Here is a 12,569-nt window from a genome sequence, read left to right as displayed (position 1 = left end):
GGGAGGGCGAGGGGCAGGGGCACCCAGCGGGGAAGGGGGGGTCAGGCGGGGAGGGCGAGGGGCAGGGGCACCCAGCGGGGAAGGGGGGGTCAGGCGGGGAGGGCGAGGGGCAGGGGCACCCAGCGGGGAAGGGGGGTCAGGCGGGGAGGGCGACGGGCAGGGGCACCCAGCGGACTGTGGGCGGGTCAGGCGGGGAGGGGGAGGGGGAGGGGGAGGGGCACCCAGCGGGGAAGGGGGGGTCAGGCGGGGAGGGCGAGGGGCAGGGGCACCCAGCGGGGAAGGGGGGGGTCAGGCGGGGAGGGCGACGGGCAGGGGTACCCAGCGGGGAAGGGGGGGTCAGGCGGGGAGGGCGACGGCCAGGGGCACCCAGCGGACTGTGGGGGGGTCAGGCGGGGAATGGGAGGGGGAGGGGCATCCAGCGGGGAAAGGGGGGTCAGGCGGGGAGGGCGAGGGGCAGGGGCACCCAGCGGGGAAGGGGGGGTCAGGCGGGGAGGGCGACGGGCAGGGGCACCCAGCGGACTGTGGGCGGGTCAGGCGGGGAGGGGGGAGGGGCACCCAGCGGGGAAGGGGGGGTCAGGCGGGGAGGGCGAGGGGCAGGGGCACCCAGCGGACTGTGGGGGGGTCAGGCGGGGAATGGGAGGGGGAGGGGCACCCAGCAGACTGTGGGGGAGTCAGGCGGGGAGGGGGAGGGGCACCCAGCGGGGAAGGGGGGGTCAGGCGGGGAGGGCGAGGGGCAGGGGCACCCAGCGGGGAAGGGGGGGGTCAGGCGGGGAGGGCGAGGGGCAGGGGCACCCAGCGGGGAAGGGGGGGTCAGGCGGGGAGGGCGAGGGGCAGGGGCACCAGCGGGGAAGGGGGGGTCAGGCGGGGAGGGCGAGGGGCAGGGGCACCAGCGGGGAAAGGGGGGTCAGGCGGGGAGGGCGACGGGCAGGGCACCCAGCGGACTGTGGGCGGGTCAGGCGGGGAGGGGGAGGGGGAGGGAGGGGCACCAGCGGGGAAGGGGGGTCAGGCGGGGAGGGCGAGGGGCAGGGGCACCCAGCGGGGAAGGGGGGGTCAGGCGGGGAGGGCGAGGGGCAGGGGCACCCAGCGGGGACGGGGGGGTCAGGCGGGGAGGGCGCGGGGGGGGCACCCAGCGGGAAGGGGGGTCAGGCGGGGAGGGCGAGGGGCAGGGGCACCCAGCGGACTGTGGGGGGTCAGGCGGGGAATGGGAGGGGGAGGGGCATCCAGCGGGGAAAGGGGGGTCAGGCGGGGAGGGCGAGGGGCAGGGGCACCCAGCGGGGAAGGGGGGTCAGGCGGGGAGGGCGACGGGCAGGGGCACCCAGCGGACTGTGGGCGGGTCAGGCGGGGAGGGGGAGGGGGAGGGGCACCCAGCGGGGAAGGGGGGGTCAGGCGGGGAGGGCGAGGGGCAGGGGCACCCAGCGGGGAAGGGGGGGTCAGGCGGGGAGGGCGACGGGCAGGGGCACCCAGCGGGGAAGGGGGGGTCAGGCGGGGAGGGCGAGGGGCAGGGGCACCCAGCGGGGAAGGGGGGGTCAGGCGGGGAGGGCGAGGGGCAGGGGCACCCAGCGGACTGTGGGGGGGTCAGGCGGGGAATGGGAGGGGGAGGGGCATCCAGCGGGGAAAGGGGGGTCAGGCGGGGAGGGCGAGGGGCAGGGGCACCCAGCGGGGAAGGGGGGGTCAGGCGGGGAGGGCGAGGGGCAGGGGCACCCAGCGGGGAAGGGGGGGTCAGGCGGGGAGGGCGAGGGGCAGGGGCACCCAGCGGACTGTGGGGGGGTCAGGCGGGGAATGGGAGGGGGAGGGGCATCCAGCGGGGAAAGGGGGGTCAGGCGGGGAGGGCGAGGGGCAGGGGCACCAGCGGGGAAGGGGGGGTCAGGCGGGGAGGGCGAGGGGCAGGGGCACCCAGCGGGGAAGGGGGGGTCAGGGGGAGGGCGAGGGGCAGGGGCACCCAGCGGACTGGGGGGGGTCAGGCGGGGAATGGAGGGGGAGGGGCATCCAGCGGGGAAAGGGGGGTCAGGCGGGGAGGGCGAGGGGCAGGGGCACCCAGCGGGGAAGGGGGGTCAGGCGGGGAGGGCGACGGGCAGGGGCACCAGCGGACTGTGGGCGGGTCAGGCGGGGAGGGGGAGGGGGAGGGGCACCCAGCGGGGAAGGGGGGGTCAGGCGGGGAGGGCGAGGGGCAGGGGCACCCAGCGGACTGTGGGGGGGTCAGGCGGGGAATGGGAGGGGGAGGGGCACCCAGCAGACTGTGGGGGAGTCAGGCGGGGAGGGGGAGGGGGAGGGGCACCCAGCGGGGAAGGGGGGGTCAGGCGGGGAGGGCGACGGGCAGGGGCACCCAGCGGACTGTGGGGGGGGTCAGGCGGGGAATGGGAGGGGGAGGGGCACCCAGCGGGGCCGGGGGCCGGGTCAGGCCGGGAGGGGTCAGTGCTGGGGGGGGCGGGGGCACGTTACTCACCGGGCCCAGTGGCTCCTGCAGGCCGGAGCCCCTCCCACTCCCGGCCCGCTTGGCAGCGCGAGGGCGGCGTCTCTTCTCCCTCCCACGGCCCGAACCGACTCGCCCGCCGCGATCAGGGGGTCCGCTGCCCACACTCAAGCTGGCGGAGGCGGCCTCACTGCCCTCCTTCAACATGGCGGTGGCGTCCGCCCTTTGGGATCACGCGGCGGCCCTTTCCCATGTGACCCGGGTGAGGCCTGCGCCGCCATCTTGCCTCCGGGCAGAGAGGAGCCGTTTGCCAGGCGTTGGCCCTTTCCCTCCTCCCTGGTTCGTGGGTTGGTTTCCCAGCACGCCCCTCGCCCCCAGACAGGGTCCTGGGAGATGGCCCCGCCCACTGTCCGGACCCACCGTGGCTATGGGGCAGCTTGGCAGCACTGCGGCCCAGGGCAAGCCCGTCACAGCCTTACGAGGGGCACCGTGGGTCAGACCCAGGGTCTGGCTAGCCTGGGGCCACTGCCAGGTGCGGGTGAGGGGATGAGCAGGACAGGGTGATTTATCGAGTGATCCAACCCCGGTTGTCCAGTCCCAGCTTCTGGCCGCCCCAGGCTCGGGACACCCAGAGCAGGGGGCTGCCTCCCTGACCATCGGGGCTAGCACCATTGATGGACCTGTCCTCCAGGAACTTGTCTGGTTCTTTTTTGAACCCAGTTATACTTTTGGCCATCACAACATCCCGTGGCAAGGAGTTCCACAGGTTCACTGTGCGTTGGGTGAAGAAATGCTTCCTGAGGTTTGTTTTAAACCTGCTGCCTCTTCATTTCCTAGGATGATCCCTGGTTCTTGTGTTATATGAAGAGGTAAATAACACTTCCCTAATCTCTTTCTCCACACCAGCCATGATATTGTAGACCTCTATCATCATATCCCCCCTTAGTCGTCTCTTTTTTTACATATTGAACAGTCCCAGTGTTTTCAAACTTTCCTTGTATGGACGCTATTCCAGACCCCTGCTCATTTTTGTTGCCCTTCTCTGTACTTTCTCCAATGCCAATATATCTTTTTTGAGTGGGAGTGATGAGAACTGCACACAGAACACTCCCAGTCTCTTTAATTTCTCCTTGTATGGACGCATTATCTGGTTCTGAGTAAACTAGCTTGTCGGGCTCTTGCAGTCCATATTACTGAGGGCTGGGAGTGCAGCTAGTGCTTTATAACAGATAAAGTGTGTTGCTTTAATTGAGATGATTCTAGAAAGTGAGTGGCTTTTTGTTGTACAATAATTAACAGAGAAAACTGCCCTAGTTCTGTTTTGCAGGCATTGCTAGGTAAGTTCCTGCATATAAACAGGACTCATTTGCAGAATGCCAGGTTCTGAATTTCTGTTGGGTTTTGCCCCAGTTGGCATAACCTGCCATTATAGTTGGCCCCAGACTACTCCCATCTAGTACAATAAGTTGAATTACATTGTCAAGTAGTAAAAAGAAAAGGAGTACTTGTGGCACCTTAGAGACTAACAAATTTATTAGAGCATAAGCTTTCGTGAGAAGTGAGCTGTAGCTCACGAAAGCTTCTGCTCAAATAAATTTGTTAGTCTCTAAGGTGCCACAAGTCCTCCTTTTCTTTTTGCGAATACAGACTAACACGGCTGCTACTCTGAAATTGTCAAGGAGTGTTGTTAATGAGTTGTGTGACCCAGAGATCCCTTAGTGCCAACTGGCAGGAGGTGCCTGGGGGTTTACACTGGGTCAGATATCTACATAAGAGTTCACCAAAGGGTAGCATATGAAGTAACTGTCTCCATCTGGCTGTTTGTATGCCTCACAATGTATGCCTATTTTACTCCTGACAGAATTCTGCACCTACGCAGAGGCAGAGAATTCATATGACCCGCATATTTCTGTGCCCCCCTGCACAGAAAAACGCAAAAGAAATCTGCAGGGGGACACAAAAAGAAAAGGAGTACTTGTGGCACCTTAGAGACTAACAAATTTATTAGAGCATAAGCTTTCGTGAGCTACAGCTCACTTCATCGGATGCATTTGGTGGGGCGTCTCTTCCCCAGCAGCCCAGGCAGTGTGTCTGTTCCAGCATGCTTGGAGCAGCTTCAGAGATGCAAATCACTGCCAGGTGAGGGGGGCTCAGTGTGCGTGCTTGTGGGGGAAACGTTGATCACCGTCACAGGGGCGCGACTGACCAACAAGCGAGAGAGACTCTGGATATGTCTACACTTCCCACCTTACAGCACGGCGACGTGGGCAGTGTAGACATACTTTATCGCATGGGGAGAGCTCTCCTGGCGATAAGAAAAATCCACCCCAAACAAGCAGTGGTAGCTTTATCGCTGGGAGTGTGCTATACTGGCGCTTTTTAATGCTCAAACTTTTGTCGCTCGGGGGGTGTTTTTTCACACCCCGGAACAATTAAAGTTTTAGTGCTGAAAGTGGCAATGTAGACACAGCCTCTGTCCCTCTCTCTCGATACTGCAGTTGGAGGGGAGTGGAGGAGGGTAGGTCTTTTTATTATGCAGGAGGAAGGCTCTGTCCCCGAGGCAGAAGTGTAGCAGCCTTCCTGCCTAGTAAACTAACTTCTTGAAAACTGAAAAAACAGTTAATTAAATATTGGTATCATGTTACTGAAAATTGTTTGATTTTAAGTTAAAGAAAATAGCGTTTGTAAAAAAACCAAACACATATTGTTAATGTTGCTGTTGATAGTTAATTGCTCTCATTCTCTGAGGCAAAAATGTAGCAACCTGTCTGCATAGTAACATTGTTAATTATTCTATTGTTAGTTAACTGTTCCCATACTCAGTCAATTAATTCCCCCAGGAGCATAAAAACCTATAAAAATTTTAAGGCCTCCACATTGCCAGAGTGATGTAAAGCCTTATAAATGACAGTAAGGGAATCAGCTAGGAAGATCTATGTGCTTTCTCACTTTTTTCCTGTGCCAAAGTGGCACAATGGGGTTAGATTTTTTACTTACCCATTAAAAAAAAAAAAAAAAAGACTTTTGAGGGCAAATAAAACATTTACCAAGCAGTCAATAAAATATCAGGACAATCAGAACCATGCACTTCCCAAAGTACCCAGCTAGGTATAGGACAATGATTAGCAAAACTGTATGACTTTCATGTATGAAAGTCTGAGCAATTTAAAATGACATTCTACTTTTTGTTTTCTGTTTGGTGTTCTGTAAATGCTACAGTAACAATGCTGGCTTTGTGGGACCCAACTGAGAGGATCAATTCAGAACAAATTGCTTCAAGCTGGGCAGTTATAGCCCAATGCTGGGTTCCTTTGCACACCAAGGCAAACCAAACCAGCCAATCAGAGAAGACTTTGGTTTTACCCCACTGGCTAACTATGAATCACACAAGCAATTCCCTTAGACACTCCAGTTTCTCAGTATCACCACCAGCACCACTCGTTATGGGGGGGAAATGGTTATGAAAACCATTATGAAAACCCAGTAAAAGAAAAAAGATTCTCTCGATCCCAAAGGTCCAAGCCCCAGACCCAGGTCAATGTACAAATCAAGTCTTACCCACAAATCACGCTGTTGCCAATCCTTTAGAATCTAAAATCTAAAGGTTTATTCATAAAAAGAAAAAAAATATAGATGAAAGCTAGAATTGGTAAAATGGAATCAATTACATATAGTGATGGCAAAGTTCTTGATTCAGTGATTTATAGCAGTGATGGAATAAGCTGCAGGTTCAAATCAAGTCTCTGGAGAACATCCACAGCTGGGATGGGTCATTCAGTCCTTTGTTCAGAGCTTCAGTTTGTAGCAAAGTCCCTCCAGAGGAAAGAAGCAGGATTGAAAACAAGATGGAAGAGCTGCAGCAGCCTTTTATAGTCTCTTCCCATGTGGTCTTTCTTTCTTTGTTCCAAAGACAAGCATTCCAGCACATGGCATGAAAGAACCTCAGAGTTCTGTCCATAGGCATGTCCCTGCATACTTGCTGAGTTGCAAGGCATGTCTGCCTTCTCTCAGTGGGTCAGTTATATAGCTGATGGTCCTTAATGGGCCATCCAGCAGGCTAGGCAGTGCTGATGCCAACTTGTCTGGGGTGTCTCCCAGAAGCCTAGCACAAGTTGAAAACAGACAGTATAGAGCCAATACTTATAACTTTAAATACAAAAATGATACATGCACACAGATAGCATAATCATAACCAGCAAATCATAACCTTGTCTTAGACACCTTATTTGATCCCCTTTATACAAGATTTAGTGCCACTATAGGACCTTGGTTGCACCAATAATCTATATGGTCCCAGTTCATGTCAATAATGTTACACCTTGCCTCAGGGGTTTTATGACAATGACTTCTAGCACTCATGCTGCCTCTGATAACAGCTTCTAAGCTAGGCCTGGTCTACACTAAAAAATTAGGTGGGCTTAGTTACGTCACTTAGGGCTGTGAAAAATCCACAGCCTGAGCAATGCAGTTAAGCTGACCTAACCCCGACTGTAGACAGTTACTAGTTACTGCCTCTCAGGGAGATGGATTACCTACACTGATGGGAGTATCCCTCCCATTGGCATAGGTAGTGTCTGCATTAAAGCATGACAGTAGCACAGCTGAAGCTGTCTTTATAGGTGTAGCTAGACTTAAGGCTGTCTTCAATTGTAGCTGCTGTGAAAGATTTTTGTGTTTCACAATTTCCAAAATCATAGTTTTCAGCCAAAGCAGGCAGAGCTCTTATAAAACATTCAACATTTTCCCCTCGTTCTTGGATTCTCTGCTGAAAACATGCTCCTTTCATAAACCACATTTCTCTGGGGTATAAAGTAGGCATCAAACATAGCCAGAGCCCTTTCATAGTCCTCTTTGTGACTGTCTTCAGAAAAGTCAAAGAATTTAAAGATATCCTCTGCCTGCTTCCCCATAGCATAAATTAAGGATGATACCTGTATATCTCAGGTGTCTTTGTAAAGCTTAACAAATTTATTAGAGCATAAGCTTTCGTGAGCTACAGCTCACTTCATCGGATGCATCCGATGAAGTGAGCTGTAGCTCACGAAAGCTTATGCTCTAATAAATTTGTTAGTCTCTAAGGTGCCACGGGTACTCCTTTTCTTTTTGCGAATACAGACTAACACGGCTGCTACTCTGAAATTTGTAAAGCTTGTTTGCCAGTGGAAATCTTGCAAAATCCTGCTTCTAGGCTGTCCACTGTGAAGGTTTCTCAAAGCTGAAGTTCTCTGGGGCATTGAAGAGTGGCATATCGTTAAGATCCTGCAACCTTTGATGCTGTTTTCCTTCTGTTTCTGTTCTCCTGTGGCACTAGATCAGTGGTTCCCAAACTTCAACAAGCCGCGAACTCCTTTCACTAAAATGTGAAGTCTTGTGAACCCCCTTCCTGAAAATTAGTATTTCTGGGGATTTTCTCTCTTACTTCAGCATAAATTATAAAAGCAGTGATCTTGGAAAAATAAAATTTGCTTTTATGAGATGCTTATTACACGATTTATTAATTATTATTTATCATTACAATATTTTTATTACATTATGAAAACAGCAACATTCTTCCAAGATCTCACTTTTGATTAAGCCTGTATCACTTTTGATTAAGCCTGTTATAAGACAAGGTTCCTATCAGAGGCACCAGTAGAAAAAAAGGGTGCGGGGGCAAAGCCCCTGCACACCCTCGGACCTGGGGGGGGTACCCGCCGGAAAAGTGGGGGGCCCACCGGAGCTGCCGTAAAAAAAGGGGAGGGACCCACGATGGGGCATGCCGACGCGGGGGCAACACATAAGCCTCGTTGCCCCCCGGTACTGGCGCCTCTGGCTTCTATGTTTCATCAGGGAGTATCAGATGTGAAACAGCAGGAAGGTATCTAAGAAGCCAACTCAAGAGTTCCTCCTACACAAGCATTCAGGTCTTGAGCAGTCCAGGCAAACAGCGCACGTTACAGCAAAGCTTAAACTTGTTCTTCATAATAATTTTAAAACAATACTAGCTGCCTATTTAATTTTAAAAACAGCAAAAAATATCTACCTCCCTTTCTATTTCATATAAGCAGTCTTGAAGTTTAAATCTCCTCAGTGTGATAGATATGCTTGCTTTGATCTACTTAGCTCTTGGAAGTCCCCAAGGCTCTGGGCTCCCGGCCCCATGCTGCCCAGGGTCTCTATGGAGAGCTCTGTCCTCCATTAGGGAATTTTTTCCCGAAAACCCCCTGTAACATTTCGTGAACCCCCAGGGGATTCAGGCACTATATGGAAAATAAAGCAAGAGAAGCTGAGGAGGTGTACAAGAGAAGGGATTCTAAAAAGGTTATTCTAGTATCTAAAAAGAAAAGGAGTACTTGTGGCACCTTAGAGACTAACAAATTTATTAGAGCATAAGCTTTCGTGCATCTGATGAAGTGAGTCGTACCTCACAAAAGCTTATGCTCAAATAAATTTGTTAGTCTTTAAGGTGCCACAAGTCCTCCTTTTCTTTTTGCGAATACAGACTAACACGGCTGCTACTCTGAAACCTGTCATCTAGTATCTAAACAACTGATATTACAATTCTTGAACTGTTGTGGCATTGTGAATGTTCGAACTGCACAGAAGCACAAGGTACATGTTAGATTGGATATCACTTGCAGGGAGAACACGTGGAGGACAAAGACTAACCTATCTCAGTACAATCAACAGATGCAACCATCATGGAGACAACTTACAATGGAGTCAAACATCTTGCTCTGGACAGACAACAGTGAGAGAAATAGGTTCCCTTATGTTCCACTAGGCACAAGAGTTTAAAACTAAAGCTTTGCAAAACAACCAAACATACATGAAATATGATCCAGGCCTCAAGATTTCTTCCTCTAGAGTTTTGTGTTTATATTGTAGTGGGAGAGTCTGTGGGGTCTGACAGATTTTAATAGTATCTCCTCCTTTGTATATTTTGGTCATACACATGTTTTTGTTAGAGTGAATATTTCTGGATGAGGTCCTTTGTATGGGTCTTGGAAGAGTTCTGTCTAGATTTTACCATCTTGGATTGCTGAATGTTCTTTTTGTGGATTTAAATTAATTCCTACAGCAGAAGGAACTGGAGTCTACTGTGGGCTGGCTTATGGTAGATCATCATTACTTTCTCCTGTTGGATGATTCCTACAGACCACAATCCAAATTTTAATTAAAAAAAAAGTCAGTAGACTGTCTGGTAGTAAAACTAATTTTCAAAATGTGACCCAAACAAAAACTAATGCAGTAAGGTCTGCCTGAGTCTACAGCCAGCCTGAAGTAATAGCTCTGAGGTGTGAATTACAACTCCTAATCCCAATGGAGCATTAACTCTGAAGCCTAATGACACTCTCAATGTCAACAGTTACTTTTCCACTGTTGATCAAAGCAGATTAGAAAAAGAGGGACAGTCATATAAAGGGCTGCACGATCAACACAAGCCTCATCTCCCCTAGGTTACTGTGGTATAAGTAACTTTTTCTTTAGTTCATGGAAGTTTGTATCATGGACTGAAGAACTTATGGATCTAAAGGTAGAGGAGGCCTGGGATTACTTTAAATCAAAACTGCAGAAGCTATCGGAAGCCTGTATCCCAAGAAAGGGGAAAAATTCATAGGAAGGAGTTGTAGACCAAGCTGGATGAGCAAGCATCTTAGAGAGGTGATTAAGAAGAAGCAGAAAGCATACAGGGAGTGGAAGATGGGAGGGATCAGCAAGGAAAGCTACCTAATTGAGGTCAGAACATGTAGGGATAAAGTGAGACAGGCTAAAAGTCGAGTAGAGTTGGACCTTGCAAAGGGAATTAAAACCAATATTAAAAGATTCTATAGCCATATAAATAAGAAGAAAACTAAGAAGGAAGAAGTGGGGCCGCTTAACACTGAGGATGGAGTGGAGGTTAAAAATAATCTAGGCATGGCTCAATATCTAAACAAATACTTTGCCTCAGTCTTTAATAAGGCTAAAGAGGATCTTGGGGATAATGGTAGCATGACAAATGGGAAGGAGGATATAGAGGTAGATATTACCATATCAGAGGTAGAAGCGAAACTGAAACAGCTTAATGGGACTAAATCGGGGGGCCCAGATAATCTTCATCCAAGAATATTAAAGGAATTGGCACCTGAAATTGCAAGCCCATTAGCAAGAATTTTTAATGAATCTGTAAACTCAGGAATAGTACCAAATGATTGGAGAATTGCTAATATAGTTCCTATTTTTAAGAAAGGAAAAAAAAGTGATCCGGATAACTACAGGCCAGTTAGTTTGACATCTGTAGTATGCAAGGTCCTAGAAAAAATTTTGAAGGAGAAATTAGTTAAGGACATTGAAGTCAATGGTAAATGGGACAAAAAACAACATGGTTTTACAAAAGGTAGATCGTGCCAAACCAACCTAATCTTTTTTGAAAAAGTAACAGATTTTTTAGATAAAGGAAATGCAGTGGATCTAATTTACCTAGATTTCAGTAAGGCATTTGATACCGTGCCACATGGGGAATTATTAGTTAAATTGGAGAAGATTGGGATCAATATGAACATCAAAAGGTGGATAAGGAATTGGTTAAAGGGGAGACTTCAACGGGTCCTACTGAAAGGAGAACTGTCAGGTTGGAGGGAGGTTACCAGTGGAGTTCCTCAGGGATCGGTTTTGGGACCAATCTTATTTAATCTTTTTATTACTGACCTTGGCACAAAAAGTGGGAGTGTGCTAATAAAGTTTGCAGATGATACAAAGTTGGGAGGTATTGCCAATTCGGAGAAGGATCGGGATATTATACAGGAGGATCTGGATGACCTTGTAAACTGGAGTAATAGTAATAGGATGAAATTTAATAGTGAGAAGTGTAAGGTTATGCATTTAGGGATTAATAACAAGAATTTTAGTTATAAGTTGGGGACGCATCAATTAGAAGTAACGGAAGAGGAGAAGGACCTTGGAGTATTGGTTGATCATAGGATGACTATGAGCTGCCAATGTGATATGGCTGTGAAAAAAGCTAATGCTGTTTTGGGATGCATCAGGAGGGGCATTTCCAGTAGGGATAAGGAGGTTTTAGTACCGTTATACAAGGCACTGGTGAGACCTCACCTAGAATACTGTGTGCAGTTCTGGTCTCCCATGTTTAAAAAGGATGAATTCAAACTGGAGCAGGTACAGAGAAGGGCTACTAGGATGATCCGAGGAATGGAAAACTTGTCTTATGAAAGGAGACTTAAGGAGCTTGGCTTGTTTAGCCTAACTAAAAGAAGGTTGAGGGGAGATATGATTGCTCTCTATAAATGTATCAGAGGGATAAATATAGGAGAGGGAGAGGAATTATTTCAGCTCAGCACCAATGTGGACACAAGAACAAATGGGTATAAACTGGCCACCAGGAAGTTTAGACTTGAAATCAGACGAAGGTTTTTAACCATCAGAGGAGTGAAGTTTTGGAATAGCCTTCCAAGGGAAGCAGTGGGGGCAAAAGATCTATCTGGTTTTAAGATTCTACTCGATAAGTTTATGGAGGAGATGGTATGATGGGATAATGGGATTTTGGTAAGTAATTGATCTTTAAATATTCAGGGTAAATAGGCCAAATCCCCTGAGATGGGATATTAGATGGATGGGATCTGAGTTACTACAGAAAATTCTTTCCTGGGTATCTGGCTGGTGAATCTTGCCCATATGCTCAGGGTTTAGCTGATCGCCATATTTGGGGTCGGGAAGGAATTTTCCTCCGGGGCAGATTGGAGAGGCCCTGGAGGTTTTTCGCCTTCCTCTGTAGCATGGGGCATGGGTCACTTGAGGGAGGCTTCTCTGCTCCTTGAAGTCTTTAAACCCCGATTTGAGGACTTCAATAGCTCAGACATAGGTGAGAGGTTTTTTGTAGGAGTGGGTGGGTGAGATTCTGTGGCCTGCGCTGTGCAGGAGGTCGGACTAGATGATCAGAATGGTCCCATCTGACCTTTGTATCTATGAATCATAGCCTTTCTCATGCTTTCTCTTTCTTTGTGTTATAGCCTCTCCCGCTGGGTGACTGATTCTCTCTTGAGGATTCTGTGTGAGTTTTATTTGACATTACCCCTTGTGTTGGGGAATGTCAGAGTTTTATCACAAGCCCTGTGATATTTGACATCTGTCTCAAAGCTCCAGCTCCTGGAGGCAGGGCGGCCAGTGCCTCCCAGCTCTG

The 12,569-nt window shown here is 50.4% G+C and overlaps 1 protein-coding gene across 13 annotated transcripts in view; it reads right to left on the bottom strand.

Annotated features, from left to right (window-relative positions):
* UIMC1 (ubiquitin interaction motif containing 1) overlaps nucleotides 1-2,618 on the bottom strand; it is a 59,568-nt gene extending 56,950 nt beyond the window's left edge. For 4 of the 13 annotated variants that reach the window (XM_043520617.1, XM_043520616.1, XM_038412664.2 and 1 more), the window contains exon 1: nucleotides 2,444-2,615. The gene's annotated coding sequence lies outside the window, so the exon portion shown is untranslated. Of the gene's footprint in view, nucleotides 1-2,443 lie in introns of all 13 variants that reach the window. The other 9 variants (XM_043520621.1, XM_043520620.1, XM_043520625.1 and 6 more) reach the window with 5 other exon arrangements.
* Nucleotides 2,619-12,569: the final 9,951 nt, after the last annotated feature.

The sequence above is a fragment of the Dermochelys coriacea genome, chromosome 8 (genome assembly GCF_009764565.3).
Source record: "Dermochelys coriacea isolate rDerCor1 chromosome 8, rDerCor1.pri.v4, whole genome shotgun sequence".
NCBI lineage: Eukaryota > Metazoa > Chordata > Testudines > Dermochelyidae > Dermochelys > Dermochelys coriacea.
The sequence above is the reverse complement of the archived record's forward strand: the minus strand, read 5'-3'. Positions and strand labels throughout refer to the sequence as shown.